The following is a 25768-nucleotide window of genomic DNA, read 5'->3' as shown; positions in this document are numbered from 1 at the left end:
TTGGCTCTTCTCACGTCCGGGCCCTCCTTTTCTTTCCCGCCCGGACTCCCCCTGCAGCCACCATGCTCAGACTGTAGGAATGCAGCTGGTAGGGATGTTTGCATTGTGCTAGCCAGGCACTAGCACTGCTTCCTGGGTCAGCGGCGGGAAAAGAGGAAGGACGGGGCGGCGTGGGACTCAGTGCGGACAAATCCCTGATAAAACCGATGAAACGTCTGCTTTTTAACATCCCTTGTTCCGCCAATTCTGAACGTCCGTGGCAAAATACTCCCCGAAAATAGTCTTTTGCTGGTCTACATTTTAAACACAATGTTGAGGTTACGGTTTGAGTCTTACTACTACTCTGTATGTGGGCATTGCTGCAGCCCATAAATCACTGCGGACAGACTTCCAGCCTAGAAATGACTGCAAGAAATTCCAACAGGGATGGGGGAGTGGGGGGGGCGCCTCTGCCCTGGCCGGGTGCGGGTCTCGGGCGCGTGGGGGCGCAGCATCGGAACTCCGGGGGATGAAGCGGGCGCCAGACCCAATCGGGGCCGCTCGGGTCCCGGTGCCCGCCCGCCAGCTCCCGAGGGACGGCCACGCGGCGGGGTGCAGGCCCACCCCACTCCGCTGTCCCCGACTCGTGCTCGACCCGCGGCGGCCACCGAGACCCAAAGCAACTCGGGACCAAAGCGCCCGTTCGCGGTGCTGGGGTTGGCTTTGGAGAGAACCGCCCGCGGCGCAGGGGCCACCTGGGCACCCCCGGCCTCGGGGTGGTGTTGGGCTCCAGTGGGTGGAAGCCTGCGGGTGCGGCGATGACTCGGCCGTAGAAAGAGCAAAGGGGGGGAGGGTGGCGGGGTGGGACGACCACCCCTTCCGTCCTGCTTCTCCTTCTGCACTTCCTGTTTCCCTGCTTATGGTTGGGGCGAAATTGGAGTGTCCACCCCGGCCCTTCCTTTGCCTATTTATTTTCTTGCTCAGGATGTGTTCCTGGAGACAACTGTGTTTCTGAGATTCAAAGCTTCTGTGAAGGGATGTGCGATTGACTTGGAGTTGGTTTTGCTTCTTAGAGAGACAAATGTTCCTTCACCCAAAGTTCTTGGAGAAACTTCTTTTTACACTGGAGCAGAGGATCCTGAAGTTCTTTGTCCGATAAAGGAAGAAGGTGTTTGTTTTTGGTTTTGTTTTTTAAGTAGGCTCCACACTCAGTGTGGAGCCCAGCAGGGGGTCTTGAACTCAGAATCCTGAGATCCGGACCTGAGCTGAAATCAAGTCAGGCTTAACCAACTGAGCCACCCAGGCACCCAAGGAGGAAGGTGTTTTTACAAAAAAAAAAAAAAAAAGACCCATTCAGGGTGTTAAATAGGTACATAGCTTTCAAATTAGATTTCCAGGATAACTATACCTAAGCGCTTGATGATTTTGTTTCTACGGCACCTTGTGTAACCACTCAATATCCAATAAATATTATATGACTTGTTGGCCTTTCCTTCCACCCAAACTTCAGCTACCCCAACTTTTAACTGTTTTGTGCAGCAAACGGTGAGGGTCCAGGACGTGGCTGTCCTGGACAGAAGCATGACTCTATCCCCATGCTGAGGAATTAACTGGAAGCCTGAAATAATGCATCAGGATGTCACTGGAGGGAAGAAAGTTGTGCAGAGAAATTCAGCAACCCCTCACCCAGCCATGTGCAAGGATTATCAGTCAGGCCAGTCAGCCAGGCTGGGATCAGAAACAAAAATATTTGTTTTATGAATACGATGAGCACTGAGCTGATTCTGAAGCAAACAGAGATCTGACCCCAGGAGCCTCAGAAAAAAAAAAAAATCTGTTAACAAAATCGGGCATCCCCTGAAATGGAAAAGTTTTCCTATGGGTTGGTCATTGACTATAGCCCAGGGCCAAAAGCTGTGGATTTCAAGGAATACTAAATGCATCCAGTAGTCTTTCTTCACCCACCTTTCGTGTTCTCTGCCCCATCTACCCTTCACATCTTCACCTCCATGAAGTCAGGGAGTATGATGGCTAAACATCCTCAGACCAAGAAGGTGGAGGGAGAGAAGTCTCTGGAGGTTTGAAAGGACAGATTCATCAGACATCAGAGCCGGAAACAGGTTTAGAGAGAGATCCTAACATGCCCCTTTGCAGCAGTGGGAATGAGGGGTGTAGTGGTTTGACCTCTGTTGCTTCAGCGGCAGCCCAAAGGCACCGATTTCCACTTGAGGCTGCGAAATAGGTGAACACTCAGGGGAAGCTGCCTTACCATCCTAATTAAACTAAAAGCTTGGGGATGTGGAACTAGGAATTTCTGAGGCTTAGAGTGGCAAGTAGGGACTGGTTGGGGGAGGGAGAAGCAGGGGAATGGGAGTAAATTGGAGAAAACAATGTAGTCTGGTTCCTGGGAACTTCTAAACAACCTCTGAATTGCTGCAATATGCAGAACAGTGTTCTAGTGTGTTCTGACCACTCTCTGGGTACTGGGTGGCAGGGAACGTCCTGGCCGGCACTCGTTCTCTGCTCCAAGGAGTGAGGGTAGCCCTTTCCCTGGAGACCCTGGGAAGCTGGGAAAGAAGGTTCCAGGTGGGTTAGTGGCTCAGAGACCTTAGACTGGGTCCTTAGACACCTTCTGGTCCTAAAGCATCTTTTAACAGATAAGGAGACCAAATCCTTGGAGGCAGAAGTGAGTTACTTGTTAAAATACAATTTTCAAAAAGATAAAACCATGCCTTTCATTCAGATGTTAAATGAATATGTTTTACAGATTTTATTGAGCTCCTTAATTAACGTGGAAAGCAGGAAGATTTAAAACTGGACCAAAGAGCATTTGAGATCCCAGATATGTGTAGGCAATCTAATGGCTTGCAGGTTTACAAGCTGTACAGAAACTGGTTTATGTTTAGCAGGATCATAAACTGTGAACTTTGAGGCTCTTAGTTGCGCTGGGAGAAAATTATTTGCATTTCTATGGAACAAAATTTTCCAAATGAGCTTTTGCCTTATAGTGAAGAAAAATAATCCAGTAAATAGAGAGCAACTCTGGTATTGAGAGTACTCGATAGTCTCTTTCACCTATTTCCAAGTTTTAGGTAATTTTTTTAACTTGTCAAAATTACACTGGTAATTGCTAGTAGATGTAGGATAATCGATGAGGTCTCATTCTGCCCAAACCAATCTTTCTGTCCTTACAACATAGTAGAGAAAGACCATGATGTACAAGGGCCAAATCGTCAATTGGAGAAAGGACTGCTTACGGAAGTGATGCACTCCCTACTTCCTGTCTGCCCGGCCCATTTACCCCCATAGGTGCTGCTCATGCCAACACTGACCTTTGAGGAAGCCCAAACTGGGTTCTCGTTCCCACATTTCCCAAACCCAAGGTGTGGTCTTAATACTCCCTGTCTTCCCCCTAGCAGGATTCCTTAATCATTCCATCACCCACCCTTCTACACTCAATCCTCATATTTCTCTATCTCCAGGCTCCTTTTCCACATATTCTCTGTTGGAAACTTCATTAGATGTTTTCAAGTGAAGCCAGAGGACACCTACTGGAGATTTAAAAAAAGGGATTTAAGTACTGAATGTACTCTCTTGGCATCTGTTACAGACCCTTCTAGTTCTGAAATTCGAACACTTTGTAATAATTTGTTTTCCCAAATGGGAGTGAGAACCTGCCTATAAAACCTAGAAAGCCTCAGGTAGGTTTGCAAAGCTAGCGTTGACTTTTTGGCTTTAGAAAAACTCTCAATTTCCTGGCTCTTCATCAGAGTGAATACGGATGCCCTTCCTTCTGGGAGGTCTCCAAGGATAAGTGAGTTACTTATATGCCAAGAAATTTGGTAGCCTGAGGCAAGTGACACTCAGCTATGACAAGGCATCTGCACAAACAGCCATCTTTTTGTTCTTGCCAGGCCTCTGTGGGCGGCAGAGTTTGTAATAACTTCATTGCCGGAGTCCATCAGACTCGCTAGTCTCTAAGATTGCCTTTGCCATTATCGTATTGTTTGTCTACAGTGGAATTCAGGTAGATAAGGAATGGGGGTAGTGCAGGGGGACCTATTAACTACATTCAAAAGATAACATGATGGGAATGAATCATCTACCCCCACACCCTGATTCTGAGGCTTGTTTTTGCAATCTTTTTCTCCTCTAAATAAAAAGAGGAGGAAAATTCTAAGAAGGATAAGTTCTTTCTGGCTAAGCGAAGTTCAGAGCCATCATCATGTTTAGATCACAGTTCAGGATGAAATGGGAACGTTTCCGAAGTGCTGTGCCCAAATTTTAATCTTGTTCTCCGACTCACAGTATAATAGGGCCAAGGGCATATGAGAGATGATGAGAGATCAGCATTTTATAGATTAAGAAATGAAGACCCAGAGAAAGAACATAATGTGCTCAAGTTCACCCCCCTGTGTTGGGGGCGTGTTTTTGAGATTTATAGGGGATGAGGCAGGAGAGGCAGAGCTCTAAGATGTTGGAGCTAGTCCTTGTCTATGGAACTGTCCCACTGTTGAGGGATATTTCTCTGAGGCTGCACTGTAAAACAGAACAGAGACAAGAAGGAGTGGTTTCAGCCCGTTTCCCCTCTCCTCAAATCAAACCTTTCTTCAGATTTTGCTCACAGGGCCTCCAGGACCAGCTGTTGTCTCTGCCAACCTCACCCCCAACATTTTCCCCGTCGACTGTCCTCACTTTTCAGAAATCATAATAAAATAGCAGTTTTTTAAATCAAATATCCATTAGAAGTTTCAAGCTCAAAGCATTCCACTTCTAGTATCTCAATTAATCTTCACAATGACACTGAGGCCAGTACTGTTATCCTCATTTAATCAAAGGGGAAACCAAGGCTCATTTGGGTACTAAGACTGAGTATGCAAGATCCAACAGTGGGTGACAACAGAGCTGGAAATCTTACTCCTCAACTCTGCTCTTAAGTTCTGTGCTTTGCAGTCTTCTACACTTGACACCATCTCCTCAACACCTTGCTTCTTTCATCTTGCTTCCCTCCTCGGTGAGTAAATTCTACTTCTAGTCAGGTGTGGGCCACGTCATTGGACACTGAAAACCTGAGACAGGTAAGGGCTGAAGCAGTTGAGTGCAGAACCAAGACAGCTCCAAATATGAGTTCATGAATACTGTGGGTTGCCTGCCCAGTGCCCATTTTCCACTCTTAACTTACAAAGCATCAGTTTTTATTTTTCTTTGTTTTTTCCAGGTATCCATCTTTCTCTCACACAGCTCACATGCTTCACCCCCCAGCTCCAAGGAAAGTGATTGGTTCATAAACCGGCATCTGACACAAAGGTGGTCACTGAGATGCAAGGAGAAGTTTGCAGAGGGCTTCTGGCAAAGTCTTTCCATCCCCTTTGCCTGCTTCTGCACACATTCCTTTCTACTCACGTGGGATTGTGAAGTACCAATTCTGAGAACCAGTTTGATGCCTCCAGTGTTTCCAACCCACTTTCTCGTCACAGTGGCAAGGCTCCTGGCTTTTCATAAGCCAGCTCTAAGACTAGATTTTGGATCTAGACCCCCTTCCTTGTCTTTAGTTGACTGTGGAGCCTTTTTTATGAGGTGGCCCAGAAAATACTGCCCAGTGTCTTCAAATATTAATAACTTCATTTGTTTCCAAAACTTAGAGAAGGTGTCATGAAAATTAATGAATGTGCTGGTGGAAATCAATTGTCTTCTGCAAAATGTTCTCTGGAGTCATTGTGTAGGAAATTATGTAGATCTTTCTTGCTTGCTTTTTTTGCATCTGGGACAACATGTTTCTAGCCAAAGGGTATGTTTTGATTATACTTATGCTGCAGGAAGGGGAGACTTGGTAAAAATCTTTTGGGTCTTTCTTTTGAAGAAAGATGAAATTTGGAGAAAAATAATCCCAAAGAATGAAAACCCAAAGGAATCGTTTTAATCAAATGTTTCTCATGACTCTGGGTTGGGTATCCGGGCTCCTCTTCAGTCCCTTTGTTTTGACACTCATAGTCAGGCTAAAGTGGATTCATACTGAGTTGGGGACACAGAGACAGGCTTGGAGAGGAAAAGATTTGCCATGAGTCTCCCACTGTGGTTAGCAGAAGAGGTCGCTGATGCCCTGCTCACATATTTGCTGTGCTATATATTGCCCACTTTCCTGCTCTCTTAAAAAAGAAAAAGCCCCCAAATCAAAACTGGGCATGGGGATAGAAGTTATCAGTATATTTGTTTGTTCCTGTAAATTTTCCAAGGTGAACTATTTTTTAAAATTCTTTATTTAATTTCAATTTAGTTAACATATACTGTATTATTAGTTCAGGGGTAGAATTTAGTGATTCATTAGTTGCATCTAACACCCAGTGCTCGTTACTTCAAGTGCCCTCCTTAATGCCCATCCCGCAGTTATCCCTCCCCGCCCCCCACTTTCCTTCAAGCAACCCTCAGTTTTTTTCCCAGAGTCCAGTGTCTCTTATGGTTTGCCTCCCTGTCTATTTTCATCTTGTTTTATTTTTCTTTCCCTTCCCCTATTTTAATCTCTTTTGTTTCTTAGATTCCACATATGAGTGAAATCATATTTGTCTTTCTCTGACTGACTTATTTTGCTTAGCTTAATACCGTCTACTTCCATCCACGTTGTTGCAAATGGCAAGATTTTGATGCCTGAGTAATATTGCATTGTGTATAGAGAGAGAGATAGATAGACCACATTTTCTTTACCCATTCAACTGTCGATGGACAGCTGGGCTCTTTCCACATTTTGGCTATTGTGGACATTACTGCTATAAATATTGGGGTGCATGTGCCCCTTCAAATCACCATGTTTATATCCTTTGGACAAATACCTAGTAGTGCAATTGCTGGATTGTAGGGTAGGCCTATTTTTAACTTTTTGAGGAACCTCCATACTGTTTTCTAGGTTAAGGTATTTTAATGACTTTGAGTTAAAATCACAATTTTTCCCACTCTGAATCTGCCTTTATCTCAGATTTGCTAGTACCAAGTAGCATAAGATAGATTGTAGGTTTTTTTTGGGGGGGGGGGCTCTAGCTATGAGGAAGTTGGAGATATATTTGGTCTGAATTGAGTGGGACACATTTATGTATTTCACATATCTGAACATAAATAAGATGCACAATTTTATGCAGAGAGTTGGTAATGTTCAAATAAACCATTTTAGCTGCCATTTGAAAAGACATCGGAACATTTCAAGTGAGAATATATTGCTTTCTGATTTGAACATACATGAAGGATACCTTGTTTTAGCCTTTAAAAATTTATTTTTTGAAGAATTGAAAGACAATTCAGATAAAAATTAGTGGATATTTATTGTACCATTTAACAATTATTTTGTGTGTTTAAAACCTTTCATAATAAAAATTCAGGGAGTTTTTAAAAAACTAATGGAACACAGGACAATGGGGATCAACACAAACGAGGGAATGGATAGAAACTTTCTGATCTTGAGAGGCAAATTGTAACAAAACCAAAAATTACCGAAGACAATAATTCATTAAGAGAAAGAGACAACTTTCTAATAAAATTAGTAAATAACTCTTGGATTGTTTGATAATCCAATCAACAAAGTGATGTGAATCATGTAAACACATTGGAAAATTTTAAAATATTCTGTAGAACTGACCTGGAACGATAATATCAATGAAGGATAATAAAAAAACTAATAATATACACCACACCAAGGACATCAACAGCAAGCTCATTAATGAGTGGCTTGATTCAGAGTACTTAAGATGAGTCACTATACCAAGAAACCTGAAATGCCCTGAAAACTTCCTGCTCCCACAAGAAAAAAACTTGATAAAAGTTCCCTTGTTTGACAACAATCCTGAAACTTTGGATGGCATTATTAATAAAGAGTTGTAAAGCATAAAGGAACTTTCCTAACTGGCTTTAAACTATCAATAATGTCTTTAAAAAATTGATTAACCATGGTAGAAGAAAACTGTATTATCTTTCTAGTCCCTCTATAGTAAATGATATTACAAAATCAAATAAAAACTTGATCAGATTTTAGGGAAAAGTATGACAGATGTCAGTGTATGTCATTTTTCTGGATTTTGTGGATTTTTCAGCATTTTAAAATGTATTTATTGTGATATTTTTTTCATTCTAGATAAAGATTCACTTTTGCTTCAATTCTGTATTCTCCTTCTTAAAGAGAGCCTGACCATATTGTATAAGCCCAGGCCCCAGCATGGCTCCAGCAGTGAGAGGGAGGGCTGATGTTAAGGTGGGGTGTTGTGTTTACTGGAACCTGAAGTGTAGGTGCCAGTTATGGAGGAAAGTGAAAAGGGGGAGCGTCTAGGTGGACAGAGACATCAAACCATGAGTGTTGGCTAAGTCAGGTTACATTATAAATAGAAGGAGAGGTAAAGAGTGGATTAGGGGCTTTCTAAAGTCTTTTAATAACAATGACAATAATAATTTCTACTGTTACTGACCCCTTATTATATGTTATGAATTACATCAGAGGTCACAAACTATAGCCCATGGACCAATCTGGCCTCCCCTGTTTTGTAAATAAAATTTTATTAGAAAACAGCTACAACTCTTCATTTAGAATTTGTCTATGACATATTGTCTATGACTACCTTTGTGCTACAAGACCAGAGTTCAGTAATCATGACAGAGACCACGTGGCTTATAGAGTCTAATGTATTTACTATCTGGTCCTTACAGTAAAGGCTTGCCAAACCTTGCACTATGTGGTCATTAACTCTGTGGTAGATTGTATTTTCAATATGTCTATATAGTATCTCCCAATCCATACACTCAGGTGAAAATGTAACTTTCTGGGGCGCCTGGGTGGCTCAGTCGTTAAGCATCTGCCTTTGGCTCAGGTCGTGAGCCCAGCGTCCTGGGACTGAGCCCCACATCAGGCTCCCTGCTCGGCGGGAAGCCTGCTTCTCCCTCTCCCACTCTCCTGCTTGTGTTCCTGCTCTTGCTGTCTCTCTCTCTCTCTCTGTCAAATAAATAAATAAATAAATAAATAAATAAATAAATAAATAAATAATCTTTAAAAAATAAATGTAACCTTCTAACCTACCCCCACCTACCTGTGTTGGGGTGGATGGGTCCTGGGGCTGCTTTGACCAATAACATTCAGTGAAGGTGATGCTCTGCCATTCCAGGTAGTGCCCCAACTTGCCTGGCAGCTTCTGCTTCCTGACTATTGAGAAGTCAGCCATTGTGTAAGTACAACTACCTAAGACCACCACGTTGTGAGAAGCTCAAATTTCATGGAAAGGCCCTAACAGATTAGATGACACATGATCATGGAGGCACCAAGCATGCAAGTGAAGAAAACATCTTGGAAGTAGATTCCCCCAGCCCAGGTGCCCCCACTAATACCATGTGGATCAGATACAGACCACCCAAACAAACCCTTCCAGAATTTCTGACCCACAGAATCACTAGATGTAATCAAATGATTGTTTTTATCCATTGAGTTTCAGGTAGTTTGTTATGCACCAATTCATTTTATCTTCACAACTACCTCATGAGATATGAATTATTAGTCCCAATTTATATGTGAGGGTAATCAAAGATCAGAGAAGCCAAATTATATGCCCAATGTCACACAGCTGATACATGATGGAACCAGAGTTCAAACTCGTGTCTGTCTGACTCCAAAGCCCAGGTACCTGCCATGCCTACCAGCGTTGGCATTCTGCATGCTAAAAGCCAGCAAAGGTAAGAACAATGGGTCAAGCAGAAGGCTCCTGATAAAGTCAGACTCCAGTCATAGTGGGATTATATTCAAGGAGTGAGTTTTGAGTATCCAGCTTCCGTAGAGTGGAGCAACTAATGTTACAGCAGACGTTGGGTCCTTGGCAATTCTCCTGACAATATTTCCTTTTCTTCAACGCTATATGTTTATTCTCTTCCGAGGCACAGTGTTTTTCAAAATGCTTTCTTTATAAACAGCTTTATTGAGGTATAAAACACATACCATAAAATTCACCCATTATAAATTCGTAGTTAAGTGGTGTCTAGTAAATGTACACAGTTGTGCAACCATCACAACAATCCATTTTAGAACGTTTCCAAGTGTTCTAAATGAGGGAGTATTTCCTAAAAAGCCCTTCATGCCAGATTGTGGTCAATCCCCACTCCCACAGCTAGTCCCTAGCAACCACTGATCTGCTTTTTGTCTCTAGAAACTTGCTTTTTCTAAAAGTGTCATATAAGTGGAAGCATGTGATATGCGGTTTGTTGTGTCTTGCTTTTTTTGTTTAGTGTGTAACTGCTGAAAAGTATTCCATTGTATGGATGTACCACATCTTCTTACATATTCAGCAGTTGACAGACATATGGGTTGGTTCCAATTTTGTGTCTATTCAGTGTTTGATTGTTTAAGAGGACTCATAGGACCCAAAATGCCAATGCTTAAAACCTATGGCTTATTGCAGGAAAAGGATACAAGAATAAAACAACATTATTAAAATAAAGACTTCAAGCACTCCCTAGAGTCAAGAAGGTTGCCCAATGTTGGAGAAAAATTGGGACATCTAAAGTGAGTATTTTGGGCCCAGTCTCCAATCCCCTGACCTCCCAGGCAGAATCTAAAAAGTCTCCTGTTTGGTGTCTAGGTGGCAGGATGTGGAAATAACTAAAGACCACTCCAATGAGGAAAAGCAAAGGCTGTTATTTAGAGCTTGCTTTAGCAAGGCAGTCAGCTACCATCACACTTTTGGCAGAGACTCAAAGGCAGGCAACAGAGTCTGAAAGCTTTAGAGTGAGCGAAGGGGAGGCTTCAAGTATGCCCCAAATTGGAGATTTTTTGCATGTGGAGCTGAAGGAAGACTAACTAGAACAGGGGCATCCTATGTGATCATTTAGGGGAGCATATTTGGCTTTCTCTGATTTGTTCCAAAGCAGAAGTAGGAGGATTAGGGTGGCTGGCAGTTATTGGGCAGGTCCTGACTGTTTAGGGTCAATTTTGCAGAAGCTGTGGTTTGGCTTCCCGGACCGGTTTTGCAGAGGTTGTGGGTCAGAGTTCTGTTTTCATTTATATTGTCTGGCCTCTGACCGTTGACAGTATTCAGTCTCTCAAGGGGCATTTCTTCTTCTAGAATCTCCTCCATCTAACTTGAGCACATGGGTTCCTAGGCAAATCTTCTGTGGTGCAATAGAAGTGAATGGCATTTGGTGTCAAAAGACCCAGCTCTACTCCTTGGAAAAAAATCACTTCACTTCTCTGAGATTCAGGTTCTTTGCACATAGAATGAGCATAATGATAGTAATGCTTGCCCTTATACCACATTGTGTTTATAATAGATTGCACTAAGTTTCCTAATTTTTTTATCTGCTCCCATAACCATGCCTTTTGCCATGTGACCGCCCGCAAAAGAGAAGAGGCTATTTCCCTACACCATGACTCTGAGTGCAGCCATATAATATGCTTGGGCCAATAAAATAAAATAGAAATGACAGCACAACAGTTCTGAGCTTAGCTCTCAAGAGGCCTTTGTGTTTGTACTTGCGTTCTGGTGGGCTTCCTCCATTATCACCAGTAGATCATGCTTAGGCCAGCTCATTGGTCCCAGAAGGTGGAGCAGAGCCAACTTATCCCAGATGAGTCATCCTACATCACTTGACTCCCAGTTAACTCCTATACCCATGAGCAAACCCAGCTAAGATGAGCAAATGAGTCCCACCCAAATGAGTCCCACTCTGTAAGAATAATTGTGTTTTTTAAGCCGCTAAGATTTGGAGTGGTTTCTTAGGTAGCAAAAGCTAATATAATATAGAGTTGTTACGTCAATCAAATAAAACAATGAGTGTGGAAGGTTTTTAGAAACTGCAACCTACTCTCCAAAATGAATTATCCTTATTTTTTGTTCCCATATGACCTTATTTTCAGCTACTTGTGAATTAATTTCAAGAAAGTATTAGCTGGCAAAGGTTTAAGATGTGCTCTTGTATGAAGTATTCATCTGTATATTTATTTCTTAATACTTTTGAACACCAGCTATGTGTTCTGTAGAATACAGAAAGGCTTTTGAAATTCAAAGAAATATCTCTCTAGCAGAGAACTTTCAGGCATGAAATAGATTTGGGGTGAGTAGGGAAAGATATGGACTTCAAAGTAGTAGGTCAGACACTGGCCTGCTGCATTCTATGGACACCTGGTCTATATCTTGCTCTCCTTCAGAAACTAAGAAAGAGCCAAAACCCTCTCCCTGGGTGATGGGAAGCAGAGAATTCCTTGGAGAGCAAAACAGGAGTAGAACTTCTTCCATCTGGGAAGGACTAAGGGAGGAGGGCCTCACTGCACTTATAGCTCCGGGTCCAGAGAAATTACTGGAGAACCTTCACTCCTTGTCATTTACATCATCTGAAATCAAAACATTTCTTCAAAGCCCATCTCCAATTCTACCTCCGCCAAGCAGCTTTCTCTCCTGATGCCCTATGGGTAATATCCTTTTCCTTTACTTCGTTATCTCTCTTGTAGTCTGTGTATGCCCCCCTGCTTTCACAAAGACAGGAACCTAGTCAATTAGCAGGATCTGACCTGGGAATGGCTTGTGGCAGCTGAATGTGGCTTAAGGCGGGAAAGCACAGCAAATGGCAAAGGTTGGGATGAAGGAAGTAGAACATGGAGCAGCACTTTGGGCTGCATCAGGGTCTTAGAAATAATTTATCTCTGGCTGGGAATTTGAGGATCACTCCTGTTTGGAGGCACTTACCTTCTGTCCTGAGTCTCAGGTTCAGTAAGTGGCCAGGGCCCAGCCAGGCAGAACCCTCAATGACGTGTTCCTTAGTTGCTCAATTCAGATCTGGATTTTCTTGGAACCAACTCTCCTTTTATTTTATTTTTATTTTATTTCTTATAAAGATTTCATTTATTTATTTGAGAGAGAAAGAGCAAGAGTACAAGCAGAGAGAGGGGCAGAGGGACAAGCAGACTTCCCCGCTGAGTGGGGAGCCTGACACAGGGCCCAATCCCAGGATTCCAAGATCATGACCTGAGCCAAAGTCAGACACTCAACTGACTGAGCATTCCAGGGACCTCCGACTCTCCTTTTGGATGACTAGTGCTTAAGCAATGACACAATTGAGAACATTGGCTTTACTTGACAATTCATTTTAATTACTGAATTTTTAAATAGGGATATCTACAGATCCTCAGAGTCTCAGAAGGCATTATAAATACAGTGGTTTGTGGTTGTGATCATTATTATTAAAGAATTAACCCATGTATGATGCTTTTGATAGAGAAAAAATATTCAGATATATCCACTTTCACTTAATTATGCACATGATCTTTATCAACAGTAAAAGAGGAGCTGACAGATCTTTAAAATGCCTGAAAGAAATATTTTGACATGAGTTGGTTTCTCTTACGGTAAAACAATAGTTTGCCTTCTGCTCCCGAGTAATTATGTATGTGTGCCTCTCATCCAGAGCCTCTTTTTCCCTGAAGGGCAGGCACTATGTCATTTCTACCTGCATCTCCTCTATGGCTAGTACAGTGCCTGGTGCATGATGAGAACTCAGAATGTGTATTTGCGGTCTTGAAGTGTTATCACCAGCTGCTTTTACATATGTGATTCATTTACTCCTTGCAACAATTTTGCAAAACATTACCACCCTAGTTTCCACAGAGGAAGGGATTAAACCTGAGAGAGGATGATTTGCTCAAGATGGTACCATTAGTAAATGGCAAGATTAGGATTCAGTTCTGGCCTACTTTCTATGGAGTCCTTCTCTTTAGATAGAGAAACAAGGCACAAAAATGATCAAACACAAGAATTTAATGGCTATCCTGCCGTTGTGGATTTCACTCTTTTCTCTCCTTTTCACTCCATTGACTTATCATATTATGCTCTTCAATTACAGCTGTCAGCTTCCTCCTACAATTGCTCTGTATTCTGGGCTGTAATTGCTCCTCACAGAACCTGAGCCCACATGCTTACAATTTCCCTATCAGCTAAGCAGCCCCCACTACTTCCAAGGGACCATGGCTAATGCAGCCCACAGAGGTATATGCACTTGTGATTACTGCCATTTTCTACTTTAGTTATCCCAGGAGAAGCACTATTTTAGAGTGCCTTTTAAGTAATGTGTAGTGACAATATTCTGATGTGAGTAGGTGGCCAAGAATCATTATCCCCCGTATTATTATTTGAGAAATGGTACCTTCAAAGTAGGAGCTGACGTGTTCACTCGCATGATTGAGGGAGACACAAAGGTGAGTCCTTCTGGTATTGAGGTTCATTCTGTGTCCTTAATGCTGAGGGCACAGGGCTCTTTCCTAGATAATAAATTAAACCTCCATTTAAGAAAGGTCAAAAGCTTTAGCTAATAAACTACTGGCTTGCATTGTCCAAGAAAGATGTAGTTCAGGAAAAGAATTCCTCCAATTTCTTCTGTATAGATATCCCCAAAGTGCATTTCAAAAAAACTCAAACAGGTCATAGAACCCGTGAATTAACAAGCCCTTGCACAGCTGAAAGAACTGGGGTCTAAAGAGCAAATAGCATTTGGTCAAGTCACTCAGCAAGTGGTAGATAAGAGCCAGATTTTAAGACTTCTAGACAAGGGCCTTCTTCACTTTGGTTAAGCTGATGGTTGAAAGCGAGGACTGGTGCCACAGTCTCCTGGAGCTTCTGACAGGGGAAGCTATAGAAACACCAGGTCCCATGTATAGCAGCTCCTACCATCAGTAACATCTTACTTCTAGGACACCCCAGTCCAGAACTCGGTCAAGAAATTCTGGCCAAGGGGCACCTGGGTGGCTCAGTCATTAAGCGTCTGCCTTCGGCTCAGGTCATGGTCCCAGGGTCCTGGGATCGAGCCCCACATTGGGCTCCCTGCTCGGCGGGAAACCTGCTTCTCCCTCCCCCACTCCCCCTGCTTGTGTTCGCTCTCTCGCTGTGTCTTTCTCTGTCAAATAAATAAATAAAATCTTAAAAAAAAAAAAAAAAGGAAACTCTGGCCAAGCAAGACAAACATTGCTGAAGAGATAAAAAATATAAGAATAATATAAACGAACAAATAAACAAATAAATAAAACACTAAAAGGGCTACTGAATGGACTTGAGATCCAGCCCCTTTTCCACCTCAGGAAATGAGAAAGGCTGGTCAAGAAGCTGGTTTTAGGGACTTGAGAAACTTCCTGGAGAGATGAAGAGATCAAGTATAAAGATATTCGCAACCAACTTGAAGCCCAGGGAACCTGGTCCCTGTCACAAAAGAAGAGACCCCTTTTCCTGGGCATTAACTAAAAGTAGAGAACTGAGGAAAAGCTGAGACAGGGTTCTCAGGGGTCGCCAGAGTGAGCAGCTCCCTGAGCGACCTGCCTAGCATCTAGCAGAGACAAGGCCCAACTGACAAGCAGCAGCTAAACAACACCAATGGAACAGCAACATGACTAAACTTTACTGAGCACTTATCATATGCCAGACACTTCTAATTATTCTACATACATTATCTCATTTGATCCTCACAGCAGCTTTATAACAAGAATTAGGAAATGTGGTGGGGCCACTTTCAAAAGCCCTGAGAAAGGACTATTATAAATTAAAACCATTTCATAAGAGTCAGGGCTATTTTAAGATCCCCACAACCTCTCTATATATGCATAAATATTGTTTTTTAGGGGTGCCTGGGTGGCTCAGTTGGTTGGGCATCTGCTTTTGGATCGGGCCATGATCTTGGGGTCCTGGGATTGGGCTCCGTGTCGGGCTCCCTGCTCAGCGGGGAGCCTACTTCTCCCTCTCCTGCTTACCTAAAGTAAGTGAAATAATAAAATATTAGAAATAAGGGCAAAAATTAGTGAAATAGAGAATGCACAAATAATGGAGAAAATCAACGAAAGCAAAAGCTAACTCTGTAAACATTAGGTCCTGAGTTGCAAGCAGACATCTTCATCTAGAAGCCCGGAGATGAGAGCAGCTCATAAAGGAGGTCTGCCTAGTGGAATGTATACTGGCTGTAGAGGCCCACAGCAATGACCTGCCACTCAGTGTGTCACCATCTTGATTGGCTTTTGTGACCAACATTTCAGTAAAACTAATAACTTCTATCTAACTTCACCAAGAAAAACAAGGGAGAAGATCAAATGATCCATGTGAAGAAGGAAAGAGGGGACATTATTCCAGATTCTACAGTTATTTAAAGGATAATAAGAGTTATTATGAACAACTTTATTCCAAAAAATCCAATGTCTGATATGAAACAAAAGAAGGCTTTGAAAAAAGATGTCAAAACTGACTTGAGGAAATAGAAATTCTAAACAGTCCTAAATCTACTTAAAAAAAAAATTAGATTTCTTATTAAAAATATTCAACAAAGAAAAATCCCAGATAGCTTCTCTGGTGAATTCTTTCAAACATCCAAGGAAGAAATAATAACAATCCTACACGATGTCTTTCAGAAAATAAAGAAAGCAATAACATATTATTCTGCCACTAGACAACAAAATTAAAAGAACTACTAGCATCACTGTTTGGATCCTGCCTTCCCACAAAAGTCCTACAACATCTGCAAATCCAAGAGAAATGAAAACATGTTCTCATAAAAATGCTTGTATGCAAATCTTTATAGAATCTTTATTTATACTAGATACAAACTGGTAACGATCTAGATATACACCAGTCAAAGAAGGGATAAACAAATGTGGTACATACATATGGTAAAATACTACTTAAATGAAAAGGAACAATTGCAGAGAGATGTAACAACACAGATAAATGTAAAAAATATGACACTGAATAAAAAGAGCCAGACATAAAAGAGTGTAGATGTATGACATTCCATTCCTGGAAAAGTTTGGAATAGGTAAACCTGATCTATGAGCAGATCAGTGGTTACCTGACGTCAGTTGTGGGGATAATTGCCTCCGAAGAAGGATGAAGGAACTGATTTGCTTGTGGAAATAGTCTATATCTTGGGCACCTGGTTGGCTCAGTCGGTTAAGCGTCTGCCTTCGGCTCCGGTCGTGATCCCAGGATCCTGGGATCAAGTCCTGCATCGGGCTCCCTGCTTGGCAGGGAGCCTGCTTCTCCCTCTCCCTCTGTAGCTCCCCCCTGCTTGTGTTCTTTCACTCTCTCTCTGTCAAATAAACAAATAAAATCTTTAAAAAAATTAAAAAAAAGAAATAGTCTCTATCTTGATAGAGATGATGTTTCATATGTATATACAATTGTCAAAAACTCATCAAACTATATAGTTAAAATGGCCACATTTCAGTACATGTAAATTATATCACAATAGAATTGGATTAAAAAAATAAGACAGAGAAATGGGTGGAAGTAAAGAAATTAGGGAGAATGGTATCTAAGTCATCCCTAAAGTTTCAAATGAAGCAACTTGGTGGATGGTGGTTTCCCTCACTATTCTGGCAGGCCATGCTGGAACAGAACCAGGTTGAGATGAGGGAAGAATACTGGTAAAGCAGAACTGAAATGCTAAATTAAAGGTGCCTATGGCAGTGGTGCATGGTAAAACAGTTCTCAGGAGGAAAGGAAATGGATGGGGATTTGTAGCATTTCCTGATTTTCATGCTATAGGTGCTTCCATCATATCTGATTTCAAGCTACCAATGGTTTAACAAGCAGCTCCAAAAAATTCTGGAAACTTAGCAACAGGCTCTGGCGATCCAGAAGGAGCTTGCTCCAGCATACCACTGCCTGTGAATCATCACAACAAATATGTGGAGCAAGAAGCTGTATAAATGGAGGGGTTTGCTGGGGGAGGGGGAATGTAGTCATTAATGAATAGAGGGTAATAAAATCCAGGTATGTGGATGCAATTAGGGAAAGAATATTGAGGGAAAGATGCCTAGAACTGTACCTTAGGCATGTTGGTTTTAAAGCTCAACTAGAAGAGAATGAGCAAGTAGAAAAAAGTGAGAAGGAGCTGAGACTCAGGATGACAAACAGGGCAGCATGGTGTCAAAGGAGCTAAAGGACAGAGCCAAGAGATGGTTAGCAGTGTCAAATTCACCTAAGTTACTTAAAACAAAGACTAACATTTTATGGTATGGAGTTGATGGTGACCTTTAAGAACACAGTTTCAGTGGAGCTTGGAAGTAGAATGGACTGCAGAGAGATGCTTTCCTCTAGAAGCCCAGAGGTGGAATAGCTCATCAAGGAAGTCCGCTTAATGGAACACATACAGGTCTTTCTCAACTTGCAGTGGGATTACATCCTGACAAACTCATCATTTAGTTGAAAATGTTGTAAGTTGAAAATGCATTTAATATATCTAACTTAGAAAACATCATAGCTTAGCCTTGCCTACCTTAAATGTGCTCAGAACACAGCTGAGCAGAATCATCTAACATAAAGAACATTTTATAATAAAATGGTGAATATCTCATATAATTTATTGAATACAGTACTGAAAGACAGAATGTCTGTACGGGTACAGAATGCTTGTCAGCATATCAGCTGTTTACCATCGTGATCCCGTGGCTGACTGGAAGCTGTGGGTTCACTACCCCTGTCCGGTATTAGAAGAGAGTATCATGCATATCACTAGACTGGGAAAAGATCAAAATTCAAAGTTTGAAGTAGAGTTTCTATTGAACGTGTACAGCTTTTGCACCATTGTAAAGTGGAACCATTCTATGTCCAGGACTGTGTGTACTGGCTACAGAAGCCCATAGCTATAAACTGCCGTGTTGGTGTGTCACCATCCTGATCAACTGCTATGGCCAACATTAACCACCCTAACCAGAAACACAAGGTGTCCTGAAACTGAAGCTAACATACCCAGGCCTAAAGTTTTATAGTCAAGCATGTCCCTAGAATCCAGAAGATCGTTGCACCTACTCATGGAAGAACTCCACCTTGGACTTGATTTCTCTGCTCCAGTTCCCAACTATCTGCACCACCACCCTATCCTGAAGGAACCTTCCCTTCTCCTGAATGATCCATGAGCTCTAAGCCTGGCCCATGTAGTCCTTTTTAAAAGAGGCAGTTCTAAGTTTTCCACACTAGCTCTCATCAGTACCTAGCATTTCTAAACAGGGATTCAGTAGATACTTACTGGGTGAATTGATGAACCAGCCCTCTCTTCATCCATACTGACTTCCACATAGACAGGATCACCTGGGTCCTAAAATCGAAGGTCTATTCCTACACAAGTGCCACTGCAGATTTGCCCTGCCAAACCACATTATCCTCCTCAGAACATCTCCCCAAAACATGGATTCTTTTCCTTGCTAAGACCCTATTCCCAAAGCACTATGATTACCCCAATACCTTGAAGAGCCACAGGTCACTGGAAAGGACCTAACTTGTCCTAAATGAGATGTTTGTACCCACTCATGGTGACTTGAAACTATAGGAGAAATATGACATTTATTCTTGGAGTTCTAGTTTTGCTCAAAGCTGCTTTAGTGGGAAAGATTAAACACACACACACACACACACACACACACACACACACCTAAATAAGTATAAAAAATAAACACTATGATATACTATGAAATATAACAATCATAGATAAAGCATAAAGATAAAGCATGAGATTTCAAAGAAATTATGTTCGTACCATGTTCCTGTACTCTAAATTTTTAGGTCTCTTTCAACTCCTCCCTTCTACTCTACTCATATATCCACCCCTTTGTGGGGTATCCATATTCATTCTCCTTCACCATCAGGGAGACTTGGATGAATAAGTTTGACAGAATGCTGGCGGCATATGCTGACAGGTGCCAAGGGTGGCATATGCTGACAGGTGCCAAGAACCAGGACACGACTTCCAGTACCAGATGCTCTGGCTTTTCTGAGCACCACCTGTCCCTAAGGAACCCGGAGGACTGCTGCTGGGCTCTTCCCAGAGGAGGAAGTTGTCAACACTGTGGTTTCACACTTTCATTTTCCATCCTTCATCCTTCATATCATCCTATCCATCTTCCACTTCTTCTGACTGCTCCCAGCCTACAAACAGCCCACAGTCCACTGCATACCCAAAAACCCAGACCCGGAAGCCAGAGAGGGAGCACAAGCACAGAGACAAGGAACTTCCAGGTTTTTGCTGACTCCAGTACCAGCCTCACTCACTGCCTGAGTCACCAGGAGAGAATGGATATATGAGGAACCTTGACAGCATGCTCATGCTTCTGTGCAACTCAGATCTTAACAAGGGCTTCTCAGAGCAGTGGCTGGAACACCAGATTTATATAGAGTCTTATATATATAGACTCTAGGCTATATATAGTTCTTTGGTTTTGTTTGTTGTTTGTTTTTTAAAATATTTTATTTATTTATTTGAGAGAGAGAGAGAGAGAGCACGTGCATCCATGAGCGAGAGAGCATGAGTTGAAGGGAGCAGCAGAGGGAGAGGGAGAAGCAGGCTCCCCACTGAGCAGAGAGCCCAACACGGGGCTCAATCCCAGGACCCTGAGATCATGACCTGAGCTGAAGGCAGATGCTTAACTGACTGAGCGACCCAGGCGTGCCCATACTTCTTTGTTTTAAGCATCACATGTTACGTCTATGAAAAGATGTAAGTAATAGACCCAGGAATTGAACAGTGCAAAACCTCTGTAGCTATAGGTGCTGGTTCTGGCTCCAACTTTCTAAAACCCTTGCTAGCCAGACCAACACCCAGGTCTCTTACCAGGTGAAAGGAATTTAGACTGAAAGGACCATGAAAGTTTAGGAGAAATGTCTTCCCTGCATTCTAGGAAGTTGACTCTGGTGGTCAAGTGGAGGGTAGGTGAGAGAGATTAGAAGTTGGAGGAACAACTAGGATTTTATTATAATGAGTCAGTGGTTCTCAGTGGGGGTGTACTGCTTTTAATGCATGTTTTGAAATTTTGAGGGCTCTTATAGCTTGCTACTGGTGTTCAGTGAACAAAAAGATAAGAATGATAGGCATCTTGCATTGTACAGGACAGATACAAACAACCAAGAATTGTACTGAATTCCACATAAAAATTGAACATCCCTTTTTATAATAGTCAGAGCCTGACATTTAACTCTGTTGTATGTATATACACACTAATGATATTTGAACCCTAATCCAATACACCTATACTAGTATGCATTTGTAATTATGGCACTCAAAGTATGCAAACATTTTACTACTTGATTATGTACTCTAGTTTACTGAAATATATTATCATTTTGTTATAAATTACCTTCCTTTACCTCTCCATGTATTAAATGAAGGACATTATGTTGCTGTTTGTGAAATGATATGTGTTGATAGATTATATTATGCATGATTTTCATTTCCAAATACTAGACAGGGTGTAAAAATATTTTATTTTATTTATTTTTTAGAAAAAGATAATGGTTTTGAAAATGACTGATTTAGGTGATAAGTTTTGAGAGCCTCAGCAGAGGACTGTGGAGTAGAAAAGGAAGTCACTGTGGATGTAGAATCCACAGAATTTGGAAAGTGATTAGATTCAGTGGGTTAAAATTAAGCTCTGTTTCAACTTGCCCTTCTGCAGGCTACATAAACCCGGAGCCGTCATCTTTCTTGGCTCGCTTCACAGACCTTTCATTACCTTGTTTGGTATCTCCAGAAGTATTTCTTTGAGTTTCCACATGGTGTTCAGTAATAGATTCTCACATGGAGCTTAACTGTATTGAAATGAGGAGCCAAGACTCCCAATCACAAACAAATATGCATGCACTAGTCCACAGATCTGACATCTACATGGATACACAGATATAACAGACATTATCAGTAGCTTGAAAATATCCCCTTACCTTCTATAGATACTGAGCAACTTGCACCTGCCAACCCTTGCATTTCTTACACAGCCTGCTTTGGCCACTGAAAGAAGATGGAAAGGCTGGAGTTAATAAATCTCCCCATCTGCCAAACAGGCCTCAACCAATAACTGACTGGGGTTGTTGTATAAATACCCTTCTCTTATAGTAGGTGGATATGGTCAAAGAGCGCAGGCCTGGGAGACAGAGCTGGGTTCCAAGCCCAACCTGTACCAACTCACCATCTGACTTTAGGCATGTTTCTCTCTCTCTCTTTCTCTGTCAGCTTCAATTTTCTTACCCTTAAAATAAAGGATTTTGACTGTATTAGCATTTTCCAGAATGTGTTCATTGGAAGAACGCTGAATTTGGGGAATGTTAATAGTTGTCATGGGGAAAAGATGAGAGAAGAAAGTAAGTTCCCTGTCTGTAAACTGTGGTCATCTCTAACTACTTCTCAGGACTGTGATGAAGTAGAAGTGGAGGGCCTCTCCCAGTGCCTGATATCTAGTAGGTTTGCAGTAAATGGTGACTGATTTTTAAATCCAAAGAAGTTAGCTCATACTCCAGGCTGAATACATCATCATTAGGCAAGGGTTCTTAACCTGAAGCCCATGCAATCTCTGAAATTGTAATAAAAGTTGGGTACCCTGTGCTCCTGTGCCTTTTTTCTGGGGTAGATTTCCTAGATTTAATTAGATTCTTAATTAAATTAGATTAGCCTTGTCTTAAGCCATTTGTTCTTATCAGTTGTTTTAAAACATAACAGCAAACCATTATTTTCTGGTTTTAATGATCAATCAACAAACACTTAGTAAGCATCTCATCTCCCTTTTCGGAGACCACTCCAAGTCTTTGTGCAGTGGTCAACTGGGGGAATTCACTGAGAATTTCTGAGACATGAATGCAAAATGTGTAAGTGACATGCAAATGTAAGAATTCAGTTGATATAAGAACAAAAACTGATGGATTAAAAAAATTCTGGGTTTCACAAGGAACTGTATTTTTATTTGGACAGAAATAAAGGTTTTTTAAATTATTTATTTATTTATAATGCTGGCCGGTTTGATGGACACATGCTATATGTTAAAATGGGGTGGGATAATCCCTAAATGGATCAGAACAACTCGGCTATCATTGAATATGTTCCCTTTACCCTTCTATCCCAGAGCAGTAGACAGACTATGGGTCTTGGGTTCAAATGCTTTGCCCCACTGTCAGAACATTAATTGGATCAATGTGTCCTGGTGTTTATTTGGAAAAGATGTTCACTGTATCTGCCTGTGATATCTCAACAGTCTACACAACCCTTTCCCATTTGCAAGGCCTCAACAACAATTCTCCAGGATGTTGGGAGACCTACTGTTATCTCAAACCAGGTGTAGCAGAGCTCTTTCCACATGAGTCAACTTCAAGGAGAAGGGAACAACCCCTGGAGATGTTTCCAGCTCTGGTTTTCTCAGTCTTTCTCTCTTTGGGAAGCCTAATCTTTGGTTGTTATTGCCAACTGTTGTGACCACATTTGAGAGTGTGTGCAAGGCTCTGTGCGGGGGAAATATAGGGAGGGAGGAAGGAAAAGGGACAAATTGGCAGAAATGTTTTCAAAAGATGCCTGTTTTCCCAATTACTTAAGCTCGACTGGTTTTGTCAACATCAAGAGAGGCATAATTTTCTTGTTTTTAAAAAACAAATTATGCCTGGGTAGAAAATAAGTGCATTACCATGAGTAAAAGGAAAATATATTGTCAAGATAATCGCTATGGGAGGTAGAGTCCAGTTTCAGGAAACTCTTTTGCACTTCTTACAGGTAGAGAATAGTCTTTTATCAGAACAAACTAACAAATATCATTGGTACAATGGCCTCTGCTATACTTTACCAGTTAAAATTCCTAGTTCAGTAGGTCTTCATATTTTTTTGTGAATATTGGACTCCTTTTAATACCTTTTTAAAAATTGAGGACCTTGAAATGCTAGTCATTTTATGTTTAGTAACCGTGAAAGGGAGAAAATATAAAATAGTATTCCAGTTATCTATTGCTGCTTACCAAGCAATCTGGTGGTTTAAATCTTCAAATTTGGTGGTTTAAAACAACACCCTTGGTTTTTCAGCTCATAAATCAACATTTGGACAGGGGTTGGCAAGGACAGCTCATCCCTGCTCCACATAGAGGGGCACAGGTAGCTTGAAGATGGGGAGGCCAGAATCATTAGTGGTCTCAGGCATGCCCATGTCTAGATGTTGGTACCCACTGTAGGACCTCAGCTGGGGCTGTCACCCACTAAATCTATACACGGCTTCTCTATGTGGGCTCTTTGTTTTCTCATGGCATTGCAATTGAGTTCTAAGAGAAAATGTACCAAGAGAACCAGGTATCACCTGTGTTGCCTTTTAACTATGGCTCAGAAGTCACATAGCTCCGTTTCTGCTCCAGTGACAAGCCCACCCAGAATTAATGGGTACAGTGTCAATGTTGCATAGTAAGAAGAACATGTGGGATCAGAGTTATTGTTGTGGCCATTTTGGAAAATATGATCTTCCACAAATAGCAAAAAAAGCTCACATTAGGTAACGCTTTTAAATGAACGTATGAATGAGCCCATCACCCCTGGTGATACCTCCATGTCTAGGGATTACTAAATGTCAGTGAGCATCTCTGCTCTAGAACAAATGAAGGTAAAACACACTCCAACAGAGTCAAAGCAACTGGCCATGGCTTGAGGCCCTGACCATGCCATGCTTCTGCCCCCAGGAGATGGATCTTCTTGGCTTCTATTGAGCATAACTTCCAGACCACTCCATATTCTGATCTTCTCCAATCCTTCTCCTACATGTAGTTTATCCCTCATTTAGCCAACAGCACTTTTTTTTTTCTGCAAACACATGCCTCTTCACAAAGCACACCACCTCACAAACCAACTCTAGCTCCATATGCCAGTAGAAAATAACAAAACATAAGCAGCTATCATGTTTGAGCAATAAATGCCAAACACCGAGCTGAGTGCTTTACAGGCATTAACTACATTAACCATCACTGGGATAATAAGACAGTTTGTGACATTATCCTATTTTAAAAACTAAAAGAACAAAAACCCCTGAGGTTTATAATTAACTTATCCAAAATCTCAGCTAGTAAGTTATGGACAGGGTCTCACAGAGACCTTGCTTTTAATCATTATGATCTATGGGTTCCTGTATAGGATAAACCAATCTATTTAATGTGACATTCATGAGTTAAACCCTATTTTTTAGTGTCACATTGTTAGAGTTTTCCTTCACCCTCATAGAACATATATAACAGTCATCTAGTGTTTCTTATTATACACACACACTTTGTTCTTTGTTTGTTTGATTAATGTATCTTTCTGCTTTCCAACTAGCAAAATAGAAATTCCCTGCTTAAATGCCATCTCCTCTAGTTAACCTTTCCCGACTTCTTCAGATAGTTAAGTATTCCTTCCTCTTATTTTCTATGACACTCAGTACATTCCTCTATGAAAGTTCCTCTGACATCATTGATCTTATTTGTGTAACTCTCTGTTCCACCAGATAATGAGGCCGGGGATGTGCTATTTATTTGTAAAGGCTCAAAGAGTAACACAGTGCTTGGTACCAAGTAGTCATATATTCTGTTTGGTGGAATGTCTGTTTCCTGCCATGATGGAGTAACAGATACCACCCTAGCTCTTTTGTAGTAAATAACTATAAACCTAGACAAATGATATAAAATAAGTGTTTTCTGATGTGAACCAAAGGCAGGGCAGGACTGTGATCACTGAGAGATGAGAAACAAACAAGGTCATCCCCATGATTAGTGTTGCTCTCTTTTAGAGGCATGTTTCAGACAGTAGTGCAGAGAAGGGGAGCCCCCCTGCCCCTGACCACAGCTGCCTCACAGAGCTGAAAAGCAAGAGATCAGAACTCAGAGCCACTAAGGCAGCTAGAATTTCCGGGACAGGGTAAGTGAAGTGAGAGAAGGGAACTAAGTACAAAAAGAGCTCTAAAACTCTGCTTGGGGACCCCCTTGGCCTTTTAGCTGAATACTAACCTGTGTATGTGCAGAGAAAAATGGCATGAAACTGGACTGAAAACATCTACCAGAGGA

General features: G+C 41.7%; 1 protein-coding gene across 6 annotated transcripts in view; it reads left to right on the top strand.

The window, feature by feature from the left end:
* The window catches only part of RTP4 (receptor transporter protein 4), a 163764-nt gene that overhangs the window by 22176 nt on the left and 115820 nt on the right, over window positions 1-25768 (top strand). The window lies entirely within an intron of this gene.

The sequence above is a fragment of the Callorhinus ursinus genome, unplaced genomic scaffold, assembly GCF_003265705.2.
Source record: "Callorhinus ursinus isolate GAN/ISIS: 27379988/994484 unplaced genomic scaffold, GSC_fseal_2.0 scaffold1, whole genome shotgun sequence".
NCBI classification, from domain to species: domain Eukaryota; kingdom Metazoa; phylum Chordata; class Mammalia; order Carnivora; family Otariidae; genus Callorhinus; species Callorhinus ursinus.
Note: the sequence above shows the minus strand (reverse complement) of the source record. Positions and strands in the feature narration are given on the sequence as shown.